The following is a 22,920-nucleotide window of genomic DNA, read 5'->3' on the forward strand; positions in this document are numbered from 1 at the left end:
AGGTATTTTACTAGCCTTTGATATACCAATGAATATGTATGCCAGGTCAATTACTAAACTCTTATAGAATATCACCAGGCTGAAACCATAGATATGCCAAATAAATTTGTAACTACTATTAAATGCTTGTGTCTCCTCAAGGCTAGTTTATTGCAATGTGTTATTTTTGTTATGCTACTCTGCAACCTGTTATTTTAGGAGGATCTTCTTGCACCATTAGTAGGATGCATATTTAGGATGCAGCTTAATCAAAATGCAGCAAGCCCATGTTTACAACCACACACCTGTCCAAACATATTACTCTCCTTGCACAGCTTCCTTGTCAAATCACATATTGATTTCAAAGCTCTCACATTTAAAATCCTGATTGGCTGTGTCTCTGTGTACCTAACAAATCCTTCTAATTATTTTCCTGGTTGATTATTATAGTCTAAATTAGCAAGTTATTTAGTTTGGCTTTGTTATATACTTAAAGCATTAGGAGCTAGCATGTTTGGTAGGGAGGCACCCTGGTTGTGGAATTCATTGCTCATTGCAGTTAGAAATTCTCATTTATCTTGTTAGTCAAGCCAGACTAAAACAGATACGGGCTTGGTTCTTAGTCACAGTAAGGGCTTCAAAGCAGGTAAATTTGCATCCACTTTAAGGTCCCTTTATTCTGCCAGAACTATGCTATGGGGATTTAGTGATAATGAAAACCAGGCCCTATCACAATAATATGCTTATTATAGCTTATATTTCTAAGTGCACATAATTTTTATTACAACTGACTGGACAGTGCCATGAAATATTGTTGCAAAGGGTGCTGTACAAATACACGTTGCTATTATAAGAAATATAGTAACCACAATCACCAGGCTATAGTCAGTAAAAAGTAGTAACAACCTTAAGCACCTACTTGTGAGAGACCACACTGCTGAACTTGCTGAACAAGCACGGATGATTCCTCTTTCTCCAGTCAGATTTTCTATAGCCAGTGAAACTCTCCCATGAGGACCTTCCCTCAAAGAGAACAGTCACTGTCTTTAGCTGCATATTTATAAATAGGGTTGGAAGGATTAGATTTTTATCCGTAAACGCTGATTTCACCATACACACACAAACTGACAAAAATATTTCCATTGCTAATAATCAAAATTTACAGATAGGAGAAAAACCCAAAAGTGCTGCTTGAGAATTTATAAATGTTTGATTGATGGATATTTAATTTATATATTTTTACATCTGATGTTGACAATTTGTGTTTTAACAATTATAAAGCTTTAACTTTTTGAATCTCAATATGTACGGTCATTAAATAATTATTGTCCGACTCGCCCATAATTTCCTGCAACTGTGAAAATTTAAAGTGGGAAATTCAAACTGGGAAAAAGCACCAAAAACAAACATTGATATTATCCATCAATATTATAAAAATCACATTCTGCTAAGCCTAGTTGTAAACTTAGTTTTGGTTTCCTGCTTGAGGCATCTGCCCCTTATGGCAGTCTGGCTGTATAATACATCATATACTACTGTCTTTCAGCTTCTTTTCATTGGGGAAGGTCCTCAACTGGTGTAAATCACCATAGCTTCATTGAAGTAAATGAACCTATGCCAGTTTATACCAACAGAGGATCTGGCCCTTAGGCATTTTCCACATGCCCATTACTACTATATCTAGCTTCCAATAATAATAGTCATGAATAGTGACTTAGGGTGCCTCAATTTTTAAGTGTCTGACTTGAGACATTGTTGAAGGGTCCTGATTTACAGAAGTGCTGAGCACTGCCATCTGAAAATTAGGCCCCTCTAAGTTGCTAAGCACCGAAAAACTGAAACACACAAAATCACTATTTCCTTCTGAAAATGTAGGCTTACATTCTTTCATGTGTATTAAGCTTTTGTCATGGGTATTTTTAGTAAAAGTCAGGGACTGGTCATGGGCAATAAAGAAAAATTCATGGAAACCCATGACCAGTCCCTGACTTTTACTAAAAATATCTGTGACAAAATGGGGAGCTGCAGGGTCTCCACACCACCGTGGTGACTGGGCAGATGCGGGGGACCCAGTTCAGAGTTCCAGGGTTCCCCACCACCGGTGGCTGGGAGCTGTGGGGTCCCCCCACTGCCTGTGGTAGCCAGGAGCTCCGGGGGGCCCCCGCTGCCCACAGCTCCCAACCCCTCGGGCAGCAGGGACCCCGCAGCTTCCAGACTGCCGCAGGCTGAAGTCACGGATGACTCTGGAAGTCACAGATTCTGTGACTTCCGCACCCTCCATGACTAAATCATAAAGAAAAGAAGACCCATTTTCAGGAATAGTCCTGTTTCTTGTTGTCTGAATATCTGAAGTGCTCCATTGTAGATAGTTGTAATAACTCGTATAGTAAATAAAATAAAGATTAACTAGAAGAAAGTTAGTGACCTAAATGTTTAGGTATGTAGCCCAGTGAGCTAGCTTGCCTTGATTATATTCATTGCTTTGCATTATATTTTGCTTTGCATTATATTCAGCACTAATGCAAGAAACCTACAAGTCTATATTCAGTAAGACATTAGTTTCAGCAAGTTAGCATAAGGCTTGAGGCCTATGAACTTTGAACAGATAAACTTTGCACAGATAAACGGCCCAATGAAAAACCCCAAGTATTTGGGGAGCTGAAAATAGAGTTTAAGGGGAAGCTCTGGCCACAGGTACATGATTCAACCACAGAAGTGTCCTGGAAACGAACTGACATACATAACAGATACATGAGATACAACTAAGGCTAGCCTGCTTGCTTGCCTATATATCTTTTCTTATAAGTTTCATGTGGATTTGATTTATTATAATATGTTTGTAGGTTTATATTAGAGTATATTTTGGCTGTAACACAAGGGACCTACAGGCCACATCCTGTATGTTAAACTAGGGCAAAGTTAGCATATAAATGTTTGGGACCTTTCACCTAGATAGATGGTGATGAGCTAAAGCATAAGTCCATATATGGCTGCAACCTTTGCCATAGATAGATAAAGGATGCATTAAAGCCGGTTGGCATAAGGGCTTTCCTAAGTTCATACCCTTTTAAACTTAACAGATACACCACAACTTGGAACTTGGAAAGAACCAAAATAACGGCTTAGGACAAAAATGTGATACTTAACAACAAAAGGGCCATGATAATGAATTGACGTATATGATAAGTTAAGATCACTGATATACTAACCTATCAGAAAAAGACACTCCAGCATTAGTAAGGTGAGGATATTCAAATAAGGAAAAGGGGGGAAATCCCCTACTGAATATACATCAAATGTAACGGTGTCAATGTACCATAATATAAAACTGGCATCGCAGCTGAGGGGCAGTAGGAGAGATGTAGTCCTTGGGAGGTGCCAGAATGATGGCCACTACTGATGAGGGGGAAGGTGATGGTGATGAGGAAGATGATGGCTAACATTTCAGGTTGTTCTACAAGGGATGGTGTGAGTAGATGGGTGTGCAGATGTACATTCTGTAGTATCTCTATCTTACTAAATTGGGGGTGTTTGTGACTGTGCTAAATGTATTAATACTCTATATTTGTAAATATAAAAGAGTTCCTCTAGCGCGAGTGTTGCAACTGTGCACAGTGGGATTCCCAACTATATAATAATTTCAATAATACTGAGCCTGATCTTGGGACAAGAACCTGTCAACCCTCAAAGTGATAACTCAGGATTTTTAAGTAATCAATATAATCAATACATAATCTAGAGATTGGGCAATAGGTAAGAGATTCTTTTTCAACTATGTGTACTTTATCATCTAGGAAAAGAAAACTCTTAAGGAAGAAGTATTTCTGAGTAGAGGCAAGTGAATAATAGATTTTTTCTGTTCAGGTACCAAACTGAAAAATCCCCAAAATTTTTAGGTTGGAATGGATTTTTTTTTGTTTTCCTCACCAAAACAAAAAACTGAAAGTGAAATGAAATATTTTGGGTTTTGTTGTATTTTTAGTTTGTGTTGTTTTGTTTTGGTTTTGGGTGTCTTTTGCCCTTTTATTGTTTAAATGAATCTAGCTAATTTTTCCCCCTGAAACTGTTCACCAAATTTGACCCGAAACTGCATTTTTTGGCAAATAAGCCATTCATCCAAAAAAATTTTTTTGCAGCTCTATTTCTGAAGCTAATCTACAACTGTAACCCTCAGGCAACTACATTACTCTTTTCAAAATACTGAATTAAAATTAGCCCAATATTGGTTTAAATTGCCCATCTGTCTATTTCTATCTCCTCTCTTCTTCCACAGAGATTGAGAGAGTTCCGCCATGTAATTGTAGAAAAGAGTCTACACTTAAAGTTCTTCAGTTTGTTTTGAAATGAATAAGTCCAATTTCCACCACATGCCATATGCTGTATAACCATTTATTATGAAGAGGAGCATTTCAGACTTCCAAGCTCTTTTTATAGTAGCATTTTCTGCTTGAAAGAGCATTTTCTGCAAGCTTTTGTGTTTTTACATTCACTATTGTGATTGTTATTTGACATTCTAATTTTTTATTTAAGCTCTGTGACAAATAAGGAACAGGGGCACTCTGGACAGTAGAAAATTAGATGTTCGAGAGTAATACACTCTCCTGGTACATCTTGGAAATGTGCATTATTAGATTTGCAAGAGGCAAATGGACATGTCTTCAGTAAAAAATTATGTTAAGAAAAAACCCTAACAAGTCTGAGGCTCAAAAGCAGATGAGATTGTGTGTTCTTGGATGCACAGCATATACAGGCACAGACCGGGGGAAGGAAGAGCAAAAATGGTTTTAATCCATGTTTGTACCCCTGGAATTCTGGACAGGTTGGTGGCTAGTGTGTTTAATGGGAACCGGCCTCTGATCAGCTCCACAATCTAGAATTGTTCTGAATGGCCATATTAGTGTTTGCTCTGGCCCTGCCACCAGCTCACTTCCCACATGGGGGTTAATTCCATGTAAAACAGCCTTAAACTGTGCCACTGTCAGGACTTAGAGACTTTTTTTGATCAATTTTCATCCACTATGAATGTTAAAGGGCATGTGATAAATCCATAAAATCGGGAATAAGAACCCAATCCTTCAAGGTGCTGAGCGACTTCTTCAGGGTGCTAAACTACCTCAGCCTCCATGTTGAAACAGACTATTTGCCTAGCTAGTTTAGTCTAATATTCTGACTCAGACTGTGGCCAACAACCAGTGCTTCAGAGGAAAGTGAACATCTTCCACTTCACCCCATCTCAGTTAAAACCACCCTGCTTCTCCCCCATGTGACATCACGTAGTACCTTCTCTGGTCTTGGGTTTGGGTGTGCTGCTATTACTGTTGCCCTTCCTACAACATTTCCAGCTCTATAAACTTAACCTGGGATCTAAAAGACAATCTGCATTCTTTCTCATTTGTGCCTTTTCACCAGTAATAAAGATTCTTCAGCTGGAATTTAGTTGACAGTTTTGTAGATGATACACAGGTCCTGCTTCAGTGGGAGTAGAATTAGGCCCTATATTATAACTGTCCTATGCCCTTTGGTGGCTAACATGAAAGGGGTTGGTGGTATCAATCAATTTTCAAGTGGACCAGTGTCCATATCATAACCCCACCTCACCCTCCAAAGTTCAAGGCACATAGTGCTGAATGTGCTGTACCTTTTCTATAAAAAAAATTAGACTTCACTCTCCAGGGTTATTTGTCTGGCACCTAAATAGTCAGTCTTGTATACAAAATTTACTCATAAAGCAGAGAATAGGCCGGGCTCATGGTGATTCTGAAGTCCCTATAATGCTTGTTTGCACCATGATGTAATAATTTTCTGTTATATTGATCTTGTTTACATCAATTAGTGCCATCCTCTGCCTATGTGTTATACATATGAAGGACAGATGTGAAAATGACAAGTGAAAACCTAGAGTATACAAATTCCTGGCAAACCTTGTCTCAGAGAAATCAAGGCGGGGAGGGGTACTAACAAAAACCAAAGCAATGCTTTGAAGAAACAAATATAGATTAAAGGGTTGCACAATTGGTTTAAACATAGCCTCACCTTTTAACTAAAATAATAGAATCATGGAATCGTAGGACTGAAAGGAACTTCGAGAAGCCATCTAGTCCGGTCCCCTGCACTCATAGCAGGGCTAAGTAAAACTATCCCTGGTAGGTGTTTGTCTAACCTGCTCTTAAAAATCTCCAGGAATGGAGATTCCACAACCTCTCCAGGCAATTTATTCCAGTGCTTAACCACCCTGATTGTTAGGAAGTTTTTCCTAATGTGCAATTTAAACCGCTTTTGCTGCAATTTAAGCCCATTCCTTCCTGTCCTATCCTCAGCGGTTAAGAAGAACCATTTTTCTCCCTCCTCCTTGTAACAACCTTTTACGTACTTGAAGACTGTCATCATGTCCCCCCGTAGTCTTCTCTTCTCCAGACTAAACAAACCCAATTTTTTCAGTCTTCCCTCACAGGTCATGTTTTCTAGACCTTTAATCATTTTTGTTGCTCTGCTCTGGACTTTCTCCAATTTGTCCACATCTTTCCTGAAATGTGGTGCCCAGAACTTGACAGAAAACTCCAGCATACTAATACTAATCAGCATGGAGTAGAGTGAAAGAGATTATTTCAATATAGGGCTGTCAAGCGATTAAAAAAATTAATCGTGATTACTCGCACTGTTAGACAATAATAGAATTCCATTTTTTTAAATAGTTTTGGATGTTTTCTACATTTTCAAATATATTTATTTCAATTATAACACAGAATACAAAGTGTACAGTGCTCTCTTTATATTTATTTTTGATTACAAGTATTTGCACTGTAAAAAACAAAATAAATAGTATCTTTCAATTTACTTAATGCAAGTACTGTACTGTAATCTCTTCATCATGAAAGTTGAACTTACAAATGTAGAATTATATAAAGAAAACTGCATTAAAAAAATAAAACAGTGTAAAATTTTAGAGCCTGCAAGTCCACTCAGTCCTACTTCTTGTTCAGCTAATTGCTCAGACAAACAAGTTTCTTTACATTTACAGGAGATAATGCTGCCTGCTTCTTGTTTGCCATGTCACCTGAAAGTGAGAACAGGCATTCTCATGACACTGTTGTAGCTGGTGTTGCAAGATATTTATGTGCCAGATATGCTAAAGATTCATATATCCCATCATGCTTCAACCACCATTCCAGGGGACACACATCCATGCTGATGATGGGTTCTACCTGATAACGATCCAAAGCAGTGTGAACGGACGCATGTTCATTTTCATTATCTGAGTCAGATGCCACCAGCAGAAGGCTGATTTTCTTTTTTGGTGGTTTGGGTTCTGTAGTTTCTGCATCAGAGTGTTGCTCTTTTAAGATTTCTGAAAGCATGCTCCACACCTCGTCCCTCTCAGATTTTGGAAGGCACTTCAGATTCTTAAACCTTGCGTCGAGTGCAGTAGCTGTCTTTAGAAATTTCACATTGGTACCTTTTTTGCATTTTGTGAAATCTGCAGTGAAAGTGTACTTAAAATGAACAATATGTGCTTTGTCATCATTCGAGACTACTGTAACATGAAACATATGGCAGAATGCAGGTAAAACAGAGCAGAGGACACACAATTCTCCCCCAAGGAGTTTGTCACAAATTTAATTAACGCATTATTCTTTTAACTAGCCTCATCAACATGGAACCATGTCCTCTGAAATGATGGCTGAAGCATGAAGGGGCATATGAATGTTTAGCATATCTGGCACCTAAATACCTTGCAATGCCGGCTACAAAAGTGCCATGCAAATGCCTGCTGTCACTTTCTAGTAAATATGAAGAGGGCAGCATTATCTCCTGTAAATGTAAACAAACTTATTTGTCTTAGCGATTGGCTGAAAAAAAGTAGGACTGAGTGAATTTGTAGACTCTGAAGTTTTACATTGTTTTGTTTTTAGTGCAGTTATGTAACAAAAAAAAATCTACATTTGTAAGTTGCAGTTTCACAACAAAGAGATTGCACCTCAGTACTTGTATGAAGTGAATGGAAAAATACTATTTTTTTGTTTCTCATTTTTATAGTGCAAATATTTGTAATAAAAATAATATACACTTTGATTTCAAGTATAACACAGAATACAATATATATGAAAATGTAGAAAAACATCCAAAATATTACTAAATTTCAATTGGTATTCTATTGTTTAACAGTGCGATTAAAACTGCGACTAATTGTGATTAATTTTTTTAATCCCAGAAGCTGGGAATGGGTGACAGAGGATGGATCACTTGATGATTACCTGTTCTGTTCATTCCCTCTGGAGCACCTGGCACTGGCCACTGTTGGAAGACAGAATACTGGGCTAGATGGTCTGACCTAGTATGGCCATTCTTATACTCTTAATCGCGATTCATTTTATGAGTTAATCACATGAGTTAACTGTGATTAATGGACAACCCTACTTCAATAATTATTCAATATAATTCAATCTTAATGATTCAAATAATTCTTAATAATTTAAATAATGCAATCTTTGTAATCAATATAAGGTTTAATGATTTTCTGTGCAAATGACTGCAGTGTGTCTGTGCAGCCAGTCACACATTCATTTAATGTCCGTAAGGAGGGAAAACAAAGATACTACTATAAAACTGTGGTCCCGTAATATAAGGTTCTATTCCCCGTTCTGCCATTGACCTGTGACCTTGCAAAAGTTGTGGCATCTGACTGCCTCAGTTTTCCCATCCGTAAAATGGCAATAATACTTACCTTTCTTTAAAAAGCACTTCATGATTGTGGCTTTAAAGAGCTAAGCATTTATTAACAATTAATTAAATAGTATTAATATTGACAACACAATCACTGATATTAAAAAGTAGCTGTATTTTAGTATGTTGAAATAAAAAAATTGTAGTTAAGAATCATATTTGTCCACATTTACAAATATGCTCAATAGAAATATATACATATTAAGTCTCACTTAATACTACTACTACTAGTATCTAATAAATATATAAAATCCTATAATATCCTCATGCTCCAAAGGAGCTTTTAAGACTTTATGGAGTAGCAGAACTTATTGTCATTCAAGGGAGATAGGGAGTAAAAAAAGACTGAAGACTAAAAGTGTTTCTTGTCATCCATATACTCTGCTGTAAGGAATGGTCATGGGAGCACAGCTGCAATTTACTAGGGATCTGACTCTACGTAGTAACAGTAGCCATGGTTTTACTGCATTACCACATTCACCAGCTGTCCCTTGGACTGACAGCTACTTGCCTTTTTCATGAAATATGACTAAATACAGTGGGCCAAAAGAAATGTAGGTGTTGGAGAGATGCTGCAATGTTGATATGTTTCACCCCAAAACCAAAATTATTTTCACTATTTGTTTTTAGTTTGTGTTCATGCATAAATATTTGATATATATGTTATACAAAAATGTTTATGGAATGTCCAACTTAATCCTATTAACTGTGGTTCACTGTGACTTTTGAGATATTGCATTTATTTAATGCTTCTGCAGTTGGCTGCAAAACCATTTGCATTTACTTATTCCATTCATATTCTTATTGCAGGCTTGCATAATTTACAAATCATACATTTGCATGCTGGGCTCTCATGAAAATTGGAAACCTGTTCTGTGGGAGACTGTTCTATTTACATTTAAAGAAACTGAACCTTTGTAACCAGGAAAGAAAAGAAAGGGGGGAAAAAAGAGTTCTTAATGAACCCTTTTAAAACTGGTTTACATAAAAGGACAGGTAAATTGAGCTGTGTGAAAGGACAATCATTTTAATATAATAAAAAGGGTCCAACAAATAAATGTTAATCCCAAAGTTTATACAAGGACAGTTTGAGCCATATCATAGAAAGATTAAGCTAATTTTTATTCACATGAAAATTAAATCCATTTAGTCAGGATTATTAGTCTGTTCTCTCACAGTGAAATTCATCTGTAGAGCAAAGAGCCAGCAAAAGGCCCAATGTATCACTTAGACCTCACATAGGGTCTCCACAGGGATTAGGTTGACAAAGTAGCAACGCACCCTCTACATGCTGCAGACAGAGTCTCCATGCTGTCCTTGCATAGGTCAAACAGAAGGGGAGAGGCTGTAGAGCCCTATTTTTGTAAATTAAGTGTCCCTGGAATCCTGTGCACTTGGTACAGAGTGTATGTGACTGCTATCCTGTCTGGAGTAGCAGATAACTGGGGGTAGTGGTGAATGAGGGGTGAACAGCAACTCTACACCCTGACCTTGGAGGTGCAAGGGTGGATTTCACTTTCTCATCTGCTCCACATTCCACCTGCACAGAGTTTAAATGTGCAAGCTCTACACAGGTGGAGTGAATTTCTAGGAAATCCTTTTGAAACATATTACAGAATGTTCAAGTTACAATCAGGGACAGACAGTCCAGATTCCTGCTTGATATTCTTGGATTTGTCCCAGTTCACTGCGTAGTCTCAGACAACCAGATCTTCAATGATCTAAAAATCAAAAGAGAGTCCTACAAAAAGTGGAAACTGGGTCAAATTACAAAGGATGAATATAAACAAATAACACAAGTATGTAGTCACAAAATTAGAAAGGCCAAGGCGCAAAATGAGCTCAAACTAGCCAGAGACATAAAGGATAACAAGAAAACATTCTACAAATACATTAGAAGCAAGAGGAAGACCAAGGACAGGGTAGGCCCATTACTCAATGGGGGGGGGGGGGGGGGAGATAACAGAAAATGTGGAAATGTTAGATGTGCTTAATGACTTCTTTGTTTTGGTTTTCACCAAGAAGATTGGTGGTGATTGGATGTCTAACGTAGTGAATGCCAGTGAAAATGAGGTAGGATCAGAAGAGACTAAAATAGGAAAAGAACTAGTTAAAAATTATGTGGACAAATTAGATGGCTTCAAGTCACCAGGGCCTGATAAAATGCATCCTAGAATACTCAAGGAGCTGACTGAGGAGATATCTGAGCCATTAGTGACTATCTTTGAGAAGTCATGGAAAACGGGAGAGATTCCAGAAGATTGGAAAAGGGCAAATATTGTGCCAATCTATAAAAAGGGGAATAAGGACAACCTAGGAAATTATAGACCAGTCAGCTTAACTTCTGTACCTGGAAAGATATGGAGCAAATCATTAAGCAATTAATTTGCAGACATCTAGAAGATAATAAGGTGATAAGTAATAGCATGAATTTGTCAAAAACAAATTGTGTCAAACCAACTTGATAGCTTTGACAGGGTAACAAGCCTTGTGGACGGGGGGAAGCGGTAGATGTGGTATATCTTGACTTTAGTAAAGCTTTTGATACAGTCTCACATGACCTTCTCATAAACAAACGAGGGAAATGCAACCTAGATGGAGCTACTATAAAGTGGATGCAAAACTGGTTGGAAAACCATTCCCAGAGAATAGTTATCAGTGGTTCAGTGTCATGCTGGAAGAGCATAACGTTTGCGGACGATACCAAGCTGGGAAGGGTTGCAGGTGCTTTGGAGGATAGCATTAAAATTCAAAATGATTTAGACAAACTGGAGAAATGGTCTGAAGTAAATAGGATGAAATTCAATAAGGATTTTTTTGCAAAGTACTCCATTTAGGAAGGAACAATCGGTTGCACGCATACAAAATGGGAAATGACTGCCTAGGAAGGAGTACTGTGGAAAGGGATCTGGGGGTCATAGTGGACCACAAGCTAAATATGAGTCAACAGTGTAACGCTGTTGCAAAAAAAGTGAACATCATTCCGGGATGAATTAGCAGGAGCAAGACATGAGAAGTAATTCTTCTGCTCTACTTTGTGCTGATTAGGCCTCAACTGGAGTATTGTGTCCAGTTCTGGGCACCACATTTAAGGAAGGATTGGACAAATTGGAAGGAGTCCAGAGAAGAGCAAGAATGATTAAAGGTCTAGAAAACATGACCTATGAGGGAAGATTGAAAAAAATTTGTTTGTTTAATCTGGAAATGAGAAGACTGAGAGGGGACATGATAACAGTTTTCAAGTATGTAAAAGTTTGTTACAAGGAGGAGGAAGAAAATTTGTTTTTCTTAACCTCTGAGGCTAGGACAAGAAGCAATGGGCTTAAATTACAGCAAGGGAGGTTTAGATTGGACATTAGGAAAAACTTCCTAACTGTCAGGGTGGTTAAGCACTGGAATAAATTGTCTAGGGAGGTTGTGGAATCTCCATCATAGGAGATTTTTAAGTGCAGGTTAGACAAACACCTGTCTGGAATGGTCTAGATAATTAGTCCTGCCATGAGTGTAGGGGACTGCACTAGATGACCTCTTAAGGTCCCATCCAGTTCCATGATTCTAAGTCAGTTAATATTTCTGTGCCTGGATTTAACTCTCTGTAAAATAGGTGTTGTCACGCTGAATTGTAAAGTACTAGGGGATCCTCAGATTAAATGTGCTATTTTAAATGCAAAACTTTATTAGCAGTAATGTCTCTATTCCGAGCAGGAGGGAATCAAGTTACCTTCCATTTATTTTTATTTCAGCACATGGTAGTTTTACCAGTAAATTGGAAATAATATCCACAAATGACCCAGTTAACTGATAGTGAATTACAATGGAAATCTTACAGATCTTTTTATGGTATCGAGTGAGTTCATAGCCTCCTAAAGGGTTGCCATGGCTTGGGGTAGAACTGAGGATGAGGTCTCAGTCCCTATAATAAAGGTTCCAAATGGCCAATACACAGCCTCTGACAACCAAACTCCTACCACTTGTCTTCTCATGTTGGAGGTGTTCCAAACAAAAAGTGGGGATGTGAAAGGCAATGGCTGTCTGGCCCTTTAAAACCAGGCTGCTTGGAGCAAATGGGGTCCTTTAACTGTGGTAGGCACCTCACTTAGGAGACAGAAAACTCTTGATTTTAAACTGTCTTAAAACGAACTTTGAAAAACTGTTTGGGAAATCATCAGTGTGAATGACTGTTTAATGGCTGTCTGAACACAAGAGGAGTCCAGGTTACTTGTGGTATTTGTGTAGCCCCACACCAGGGTTGCCCTGAGGAAGAGAAAGAAGAATATAGGCAGAGCTTTCTTCAGGCAACTAACAGAAGTTACTAGATCACAGGCCCTGGTTCTCATGGGGGACTTCAATCACTCCGATATCTGCTGGAAGAGCAATACAGCAGTGCACAGTCAATCCAGGAAGTTTTTGGAAAGTGTACGGGACAATTCCCTGGTGCAAGTGCTGGAGGAACAAACTAGGGCAGAGCTCTTCTTGACCACCTGCTCACAAACAGGGAAGAATTAGTAGGGGAAGCAAAAATGGATGGGAACCTGGGAGGCAGTGACCATGAGATGGTCGAGTTCAGGATCCTGACACAAGGAAGAAAGGAGAGCAGCAGAATACGGACCCTGGACTTCAGAAAAGCAGACTTTGATTCCCTCAGGGAACTGATGGCCAGGGTCCCCTGGGAGCATAACGTGAGGGGGAAAGGAGTCCAGGAGAGCTGGCTGTATTTTAAAGAATTGTTATTGAGGTTGGAGGAACAAACCATCCTGATGTGCAGAAAGACTAGTAAATATGGCAGGTGACCAGCTTGGCTTAACAGTGAAATCCCTGCTGATCTTAAACACAAAAAAGAAGCTTACAAGAAGTGGAAGATTGGACAAATGACCAGGGAGGAGTATAAAAATATTGCTCAGGCATGCAGGAGCGAAATCAGGAAGGTCAAATCACACTTCGAGTTGCAGCTAGCAAGGGATGTTAAGAGTAACAAGAAGGATTTCTACAGGTATGCTAGCAACAAGGTCAGGGAAAGCGTGGGTCCCTTACTGAATGGGGGAGACAACCTACTGACAGAGGATGTGGAAAAAGCTAATGTACTCAATGCTTTTTTTGCCTCTGTCTTCACGAACAAGGTCAGCTCCCAGACTACTGCACTGGGCAGCACAGTATGGGGAGGAGGTGACCAGCCCTCTGTGGAGAGAGAAGTGGTTCGGGTCTATTTAGAAAAGCTGGATGAGCACAAGTTCATGGGGCCGGATGTGCTGCATCTGAGGGTGCTAAAGGAATTGGCAGATGTGATTGCAGAGCCATTGGCCATTATCTTTGAAAACTCATGGCGATCGGGGGAGATCCCGGACGACTGGAAAAAGGCTAAAGTAGTGCCATCTTTAAAAAAGGGAAGAAGGAGGATCCTGGAAACTACAGGCCAGTCAGCCTCACCTCAGTCCCTGGAAAAATCATAGAGTAGGTCCCCCAAGGAATCAATTTTGAAGCACTTAGAGGAGAGAAAAGCGATCAGGAACAGTCAGTATGGATTCACCGGGGCAAGTCATGCCTGACTTACCTAATTGCCTTCTATGATGAGATAACTGGCTCTGTGGATAAGGGGAAAGCAGTGGACATGTTATTCCTTGACATTAGCAAAGCTTTTGATATGGTGTCCCACAGTATTCTTGCCAATAAGTTAAAGAAGTATGGGTTGGATGAATGAACTGTAAGGTGGACAGAAAGCCGGCTAGATCATTGGGCTCAACGGGTAGTGATCAATGGCTCCATATCTAGTTGGCAGCCGGTATCAAGTGGAGTGCCCCAAGGGTCAGTCCGGGGGCTGGTTTTCTTCAATATCTTCATTAATGATCTGGAGGATGGCGTGGATTGCACCCTCAGCAAGTTTGCAGATGATATTAAACTGGGAGAAGTGGTAGATACGCTGGAGGGTAGGGATAGGATACAGATTGCCCTAGACAAATTAGAGGATTGGGCCAAAAGAAATCTGAAGAGGTTCAACAAGGACAAGGCAGAGTCCTGCACTTAGGATGGAAGAATCCCATGCACCGCCACAGACTAGGGACCGAATGGCTAGGCAGCAGTTCTGCAGAAAAGGACCTAGGGGTTACAGTGGACAAGAAGCTGGATATGAGTCAACAGTATGACATTGTTGCTAAGAAGGCTAATGGCATTTTGGGCTGTATAAGAACGAGCATTGCCAGCATATAGAGGGATGTGATCGTTCCCCTCTATTTGGCATTGGTGAGGCCTCATCGGGAGTACTGTGTCCAGTTTTGGGCTCCGCACTACAAGAAGGATGTGGAAAATTGGAAAGAGTCCTACAGAGGGCAACAAAAATGATTAGGGGGCTGGAGCACATGATTTATGAGGAGAGGCTGAGGGAACTGGGATTATTTAGTCTGCAGAAGAGAAGAATGAGGGGGGATTTGATAGCTGCTTTCAACTACCTGAAAGGGGGTTCCAAAGAGGATGGATCTAGACTGTTCTCAGTGGTAGCAGATGACAGAACAAGGAGTAATGGTCTCAAGTTGCAGTGGGGAAGGTTTAGGTTGGATATTAGGAAACACTATTTCACTAGGAGGGTGATGAAGCACTGGAATGGGTTACCTAGGGAGGTGGTGGAATCATCTTCCTTAGAGGTTTTTAAGGTGAGGCTTGACAAAGCCCTGGCTGGGATTATTTAGAAGGGGTTGGTCCTGCTTTTGAGCAGGTGGTTGGACTAGATGACCTCCTGAGGTCTCTTCCAACCGTGATATTCTATGATTCTGTGATTCATTTAGCAGAAATGGCCAGACCTGAGGAATTACTGGCCACTGTGGGAGATTTCAGCAGTCACATTCTCAAGTTAGTCAGACTATAAGCAGATACTGGGAGCTCAGAATGCACAGGGCACTGCCCTGCTTGACGTGTGTTTAGGCAATTAGTGAGTGATTGCCAACACTTGCTTTTAAGAAAAGAGAATGTCATCATTGTAAGCAAACAGATTTCTTGCTCATCTGAATGAACCAGAAGAAGCTTGTTAAGGATTGTAAGGTTATCCCTAACAATTACAAAACAGTCATACTCCAACACAAGCTATTAGTGGCAGCGTGAACTTTGTTCCAAGAAGACATGCATTGGGATGACGACACTATATGGTGCAATTGCAGATGAGTTTAAGGAGATAGTCACGAAGTTTGAGCCAAGAGATACACAAATTGGAACAGCAGAAGAGGAGTGGTATATCTTCAATAATGTATTGATCCTAACCAAGAAGCTGAGGTGATATGTGGATGCACTAAGGTAGGTAGACCACAATCTCTTAAAGAATGGTGGTGGAATGAGGTGGTACAAAAAGCAGTAAGAAATAAGGGAGAAGCCAGAATGGTGATGGAAAATAATCCTTCAGAAGAAGTGTTTGCCATCTGTAGAGCCTCCACTTGAGTAGCAAAACAAACTGTCAGAAAGGTTAGAACCTAGCTTTAAACAAGCTGTATAGAGTTGAACAACTGCCCTCAACTTGCCAAAAAGAAAATATATGGCATCAGGTGGACAAGAAACAAAAAAAAGCAGACTAAGTGAACATGCCATTCGTAAAGGAAGCAGGGGGCAAAATGCTTGTGATAGCAGTGATGGCATGTAATCAATGGCAAGAATACAGTGAGGGTCTACTCAGTGAGAACTGTTCAGATACCACACTCTCATCTGAACTCATAATCATGGATGTCAATGATCTGACAAAGGCAGATATCCAGGCTACACTGCTGAAGATGGCACATGGAAAAGCAGCAGGTCCAGATGAAGTCATGATGAAAATGATCAAAGCCTTGAGAGAGGTTGGTGGGTGCTGGCTCAGGCAAATCCTGTATGAAGTCTGGAAAGAAGAAAAATCCCCCCAAAATGGAGAAAGTCCATACTGGTTCCAATAAACAAAGAAAACGATGACATATATAACTGTTCAAAATGCCCAGGAATTAAGTTGCTGTCCCAGTGCATTAAGCTGTTAGAGAGAATCATGATAGTCATATCCACTGAATAATGGAGCCCATTTAAGGAAGGGATTAATTTGGTTTTAGAAAAAGAACAGAGATTACAGATGGTATGCTTATCACTAGACAGTTGGTAGAAAAGGAGCTGGAGGGAAACACTGAGAATGGATGGGCTTTCCCCAATTTGGAGAAAGCATTCCACAAAGTAACGGGGCAACTGCTGGTGCCTCTACTATGATTCTGTGGGGGTACCACACGACCATGTCCAGATGGCGATGTGTTGGTATGACAGTTCTATGACAAAAGCACAGACGCCCTTTGGTGTAACTTAGGGTTTCGAGGTGACACTTGAGCTCCACCAGAGATCAGTGCATAGTAGATTACTATTCACAATTGTGATGGACTTTATCAGTAAGCAAATCCAAATGGAACATAGCATGAAGTAGACATGTAGGCAGACAATATTACACTAATTGTTGATTGTAAGGGAGATTTGGGCCAGGTGATTGATGTCTAGAACAGGGAATTTAACAATCTGTGACCTCAAAATGAGTGAAGAAAATACTGACATTTTGTGGATGACTCATGCAGAATCAAGACAGATGAATATCAACATTCAGGGCCAGCACCTAGATCAGGGTTTCTGCATTTAAGTACCTGGGGTGCTGGTTAGTGGCAAATGGAGAAAATGCCCTGCAAGCAAGGGGGTGTTACCCACTCAATTTAGGGCACCTCGCCTATACCCTACCAAGGGCTCAAGGCGTGACCCACCCTTTCCCTTCTGAAGGCTCAGGGTGTAAGGCACCTATCCTTACCCATGGGCTCTGGAAGAAACTTGGTCAATATAAGTACCTGCCCTTTCCCTCAGGGCTCTACGGAACCTTTTCCCAGCGAAAGAGCCTTACACATCTATGTGCTCTAAACATCTATTTATTAGCAACACACACAGAATACATATACCAAGCAAATATCTTATGCTCACCACTCCCAATATACAGACAAATTTCACCCGATGGCCAGTCAGGATTCATTCATCTGGGGGTTCCTGGCAATGCCTCTGCACATCACGGTCATGCAGAGGGGTCAGCGTTCCAGCAGCTTGATGTTGCACTGCGATCCGGAAATGGTTCCCAAAGAGCATTGTTTTTCATTTACATTATATAGGTAAAACTAGCTACCTCCTTCAAATTTACTAGACCTATCACATTATCCCACACTCCTAAATAACAAAATTTTTAACCAACTACACACTGGCACCTATGTGTCCTTCCTGCCCAAGTTTTTTTTTTTTTTATATATATATTTTATGTTTCATGCCCAAATTGTCACTTAGTTGTGACCTTTTCTGTTTGTCCAGATGGTCAGCATAACATGCTGGTAAGAGCTTATTTTACCATTTGTCGAGTCTCTTTCTGTAGCCTCCCTAATTTCCCAGCATCTTTACAACCTTGGTGGTTATAACTTTTGCTAGAGACATTCCTGAGGTGGGGGTGCTTTATCAGCAGCAGAACATTCCTTTTTTCATTTTTAGTGGTGACCACCCTGAGTTTCACCCAAGGCTGGTTTAATATGGAGGGGAGGGGTTGATCATGTGATGGGTTGCCTTTCTACCACAAAAAGGTAGTATTAGATTTGTCTTTGAGATAAGATGAGACTAATTGATATTTAAATAGATTAACAGTAACAAGGCACATAAATATTTCATTCACCCCAACGAGATTTCATGTACACCTAGTTCAAAACATTTTGTTAGTAGTCCTTCCTAATATATCCACAGGATATCTAGAGTTTCATTAGTCTCTAGAGTGGAATACAAATCTGAAAGATACTGCTGCATTATTACTAATTATTTATTATTACTGATGTGCAAATGATTTATTCCCTAATACTACATAGCATTTATTCCCATAATGCTACAACATTAGACTGAGCCTACTTTCATTGAAGACAGAGGGAGTTTTGTTGTGTCTTTGTTCCCTACATTAAGACTACATGGACACTACATAGACACAAGTGATTTCCATGTAACTGTTGTGACGGGGCAAGGCCAGCTGGCTATAGAAAAGTAGTGGGAGATAGATAGATAGATTAGCTCCAGGCTAAACAAATCCCTGGTACCAGGATAAGTGAAATGGCAGCTGCTCTAGGTCAATTAAGACACCTGGGGCCAATTAAGAACTTTCCAGAAGGCAGGGAGAATGCTAGGTTGATTGGGACACCTGAAGCCAATCAGGGACTGGCTGAAACTAGTTAAAAGCCTCCCAGTTAGTCAGGTGGGTGTGCATGTCAGGAGTTGTGGGAGGAAGTTGTGTTGTTGGAGAGACTGAGTAGTACACACCATATCAGGCACAAGGAAGGAGGCCCTGAGGTAAGGGTGAAGTGGAGCTTGAGGAAGAGAGGGCTTCTGTGGGGGAAGTAGCACAGGGAATTGTACATGTCATGTTTCTAAAAGGTCAGCTACCATAGCTGATACTATCAGGGTCCCTGGGCTGGAGCCTGTAGTAGAGGGTGGGCCTGGGCTCCCCCCCACCTTTGCCCCTCTGACTAATCACTGAGACTGTGCAAGGAAGGATAACTTCTCCTCACCTCCTTTGCTGGCTTATGATGAAAATGGCTCAGTAGACTGTCTCCCTTCTCCCTAGAGAGAGAAGGGTTATGTGGAGGGTCACAGTGAGCCTCTGAGGCTAGCGAAATCTGTCAGGAAATGTGGGACCCATGGAGGTAAGGACAGAGCTTTGTCACACCATGTTTACTAATATACAAGGCCTACCTCTATATGCATACTGCTGCTCTGGCAGGGTTCTATGGAGACTGCAATAAGAGACAGAGGCTCACTAGAAGGCTCCCAAACTATTTAAAGGGATGCTATCCAGTTCTTATAGACTCAACATTTTATTGCCTATATAATAAGAATGAGACCAAGCTCTAAAGCCCCATTACTGCAACTTCTTCACATGGATGGGTTTCAATGGGGTTTCACACAGACACAGCTTTCCACTCTGTGCACAAGAAGTTACAAGATCAGGGCCTAAGTTAACTCAGTTTTTTATGTACAATAGTAGAGTGCAGAACAAGATTTCATGAGTAGTATCTCAAAACTCCTTTATTTCCTTTAACATCCTTCATGACTAGTAAAAGTAATGAAATGACAGCTGGTCCTTTAGTTTGAGTAGATTCTCAGAGTCACCCACATACTTTATAAACAGGATCAAGGAGTCTGATTCTCCCACTGCAGGGTTGGACAATGAATGAAAATAGGAAATTTTAATAAATAAGATCACAGATAAAATAAGGAATATACTTACCCATGTAGGTAGCTTTCATCTGAGATAGATATAATGTTGAGAGTGAGTGTGAGAACATGCTATCTCAAAGGGGAGACCTCTGTGTCTGCATGGAGCTGAACTGAACTCTGCACAGATGCATGAGTCCATCCATGCAGAGCCTCACTGAAGTCAACTGGGCTCTGTGCAGTTGTAAGGGTACCCTGCATGGAGCTCATTGCCAGATCAGGCCCTGTATTTGTAAGGGGCAGTGATAATGCACAATTTTCTTACAATGGAAATAACATGTTTTCCACAGACTAATGTATAATGAATTGCTGAATTCTTCTTTATGGTTGTCTCCTTTTATAAACTATAACTGTACAAAAAGTCATTGTTGGCTGCTTTCTATCTAGTATATCCAGTAAAAAAAAAAATGGCAGGAATTCAAATCAGCGGTGGTGGTTGTTCTGGAGATTCTGAAAAAAAACCAAAGGAGCAGCATGCAATGCACTTTAGCATTTAGTAAATTATGCATTGGGTACTTGATTATGAAAATATTGCATGAACATATATCCCCCAGGACTCATCTGTCTTTTGAATCTGTGCTACAATGTAGTTACTGAGGGAATAATAATTAGAATTATACAATTAGCTACAGTGTTGGAAAAGTATATAGAACAATGTTAAACAGCTCTCTGCAAGGTATCTTCCCGATGAAAAAATGTAAATGCTAAGTTCACACTGACAGAAATTCTCACTGACCATTTTGGATGTACTCCCCACCCCCAACCCATGAAACAGACATGGAGTTTGGTCCCTGAAATGTGCTCATTCCCTTAGATCATTCCTTTAGCTCTACTGGTACCAGAGCCATCTACAGATCCCATAGGTTTCTGCAATGCTTAGCAGCCCCTACTGCAGAATGGCTTTTAAGTGGTTTGTTGTAGCCCTCCAAACTCAAAAGAAGGGAATACATACACCTCTTCCCCTTGTATTACAGCACTGTCTTTAAATAAAAAGGCATGCTACAGATTAACTAGACAGGACTTCACATTTAGTGCAGATTTTCCTAATTAAGAGGATGTAGCTGAGAGAGGTGACAGGAAATGGTGTTTTTTCGAAGACTTCTTCGAGAAAGTGAAGTCAGTAAAATGGTCTCAGACCAATCAACATGCAAACACAGGGTCAGATCCTCCATCTCTGGAGGAAACTAGGGTCAATTTACACCAGCTGAAAATCTGGCCCACAAACCTTACTTATTTAAGATCAGATCCAAAGCAAGAGAGAGATTCCTATTAACTTCCATGGATTTTGAACCAGACACACAAACTTGAAAATTCTGGCTGACATGACTGGCCAAAGTAAGTCTGAGGCAGAACCCAGGTCTGATGATCCCTAGTCTTGTGTATATAAAATCTTTTCTTTCTTGCATAATAGCTAAAGCCCAGACATTAAAACTCTACTAGCAGCAAAATCTAGCCACTGTATCAAAAGGCTACCAGGAAAAAATGCTTCTTTGAAAACTCCCTACAACAACTGGCTAGAACCCCTTCCCCCCCCCCCCCCCGGGGCACCACACTGTTGTACTAATGTTAGGTGGCACCTCTCAGTGTCCCATGGGTCTCATAGCTATGCAAGTGCACAGCTGAGATTCATAATTTACTGCTCCTTTATTTTGTCAAAACAAGTAAAATTAAATGCTTGTACCCATGTATGAAAACAGCCTCAGTTTCGAGTTCACACAAGCACTAGCCTAAGGCTGAAGGAGGGTAATGCTGCCTTCTGTTGCAGCTAGAAAGAAATTATATAAAATCCAGTCTCCAAGTTTAGTCAAATTTTTAAAAACATCTAAAAAAACCACATCTCTATTTGTGGCATATATGCCTTATTGTATGTGTGTGTTTATTTATTTATATATATATATATATAACACACACAAAGATCTGACAGGTATATTGGTAAGGATAATTTGTCCATCTCTTTAGCAGAATAACAATAATCAATACACTTTGTAAATGACATAACTAGAAATTCATTACTCTTCTTGAGAGGAAGTGGGAAATAAATAAATCTATTCCTTCTCTCTGTGAACACACTGCGTTGCCAGCTGTCTGGCTTCCAGTTTCCAATAACCACAGGACAATTTCACTCTTCAAATAAATTCTTAACTATGACTGGCTTTTCGTGAGCACATCTTGACAATCAATAAGTATTTTCTTTTTTTATATTATATCAGTCAGGCCAGGCCTCTAAAGGAGCAGAGCACCCCAGTGGACAGTCTGAACATGGCTGTTAGATACATGATACATTTGCTCTCTCCTTTAGGATCACTTTAGGTCACAGCTCACATGGCTGATCCATCTTTTCAAGCATACCCCCCTCCGTCATTAATAATCCCCTCAACCTTCCTATCGTCAAATTGTGTGTTGTGTGTTAGTCCCTGTCTGTGTTGTTTAGATTGTAAGCACTTGGGACAGGGATTGTGTGTTAGCTATGATACTAAAGTGCTAGGCAAATGCATCATGCCATATAACAGGTTTGGTAACAATCAATTTTAGGTACTTCTACAGCTCTAATACCATAACATTTGAGCAACTCACAATCTTTAATGCATTTACCATCAAAACACCCCTGTGAGGTAGGGAGGTATTATCCCCCTTTCACAGATGGGGAACTTGGGCCCAGAGAGGTGCTGCAAATTAAGGTGTCATTGTAAGGAGGAGAAGCATACCCACACTCGATATGATCTAGCTAGCCCAGGTAACAACAGTAGAGGAGACATGGTGGCATGGGGTGTCAATGCAGGCTAGCCGCCCTTATACAAGCCCACCGAGGGCTGCTGGTGCGCATTGCGAGCCTGCTGCGAAGCCTGCGTTGCCACATCTTCTCTGCTATCGCCACGTGGGCTAGTTAGTTTAAAGCCAGCAGGGGGATGCCTACCCACAGTGCAATTACACCCTAACGTGGGGGGCAGACTCACACCCGACGGGACT

Source organism: Caretta caretta, chromosome 3 (assembly GCF_965140235.1).
Source record: "Caretta caretta isolate rCarCar2 chromosome 3, rCarCar1.hap1, whole genome shotgun sequence".
Taxonomy (NCBI): domain Eukaryota; kingdom Metazoa; phylum Chordata; order Testudines; family Cheloniidae; genus Caretta; species Caretta caretta.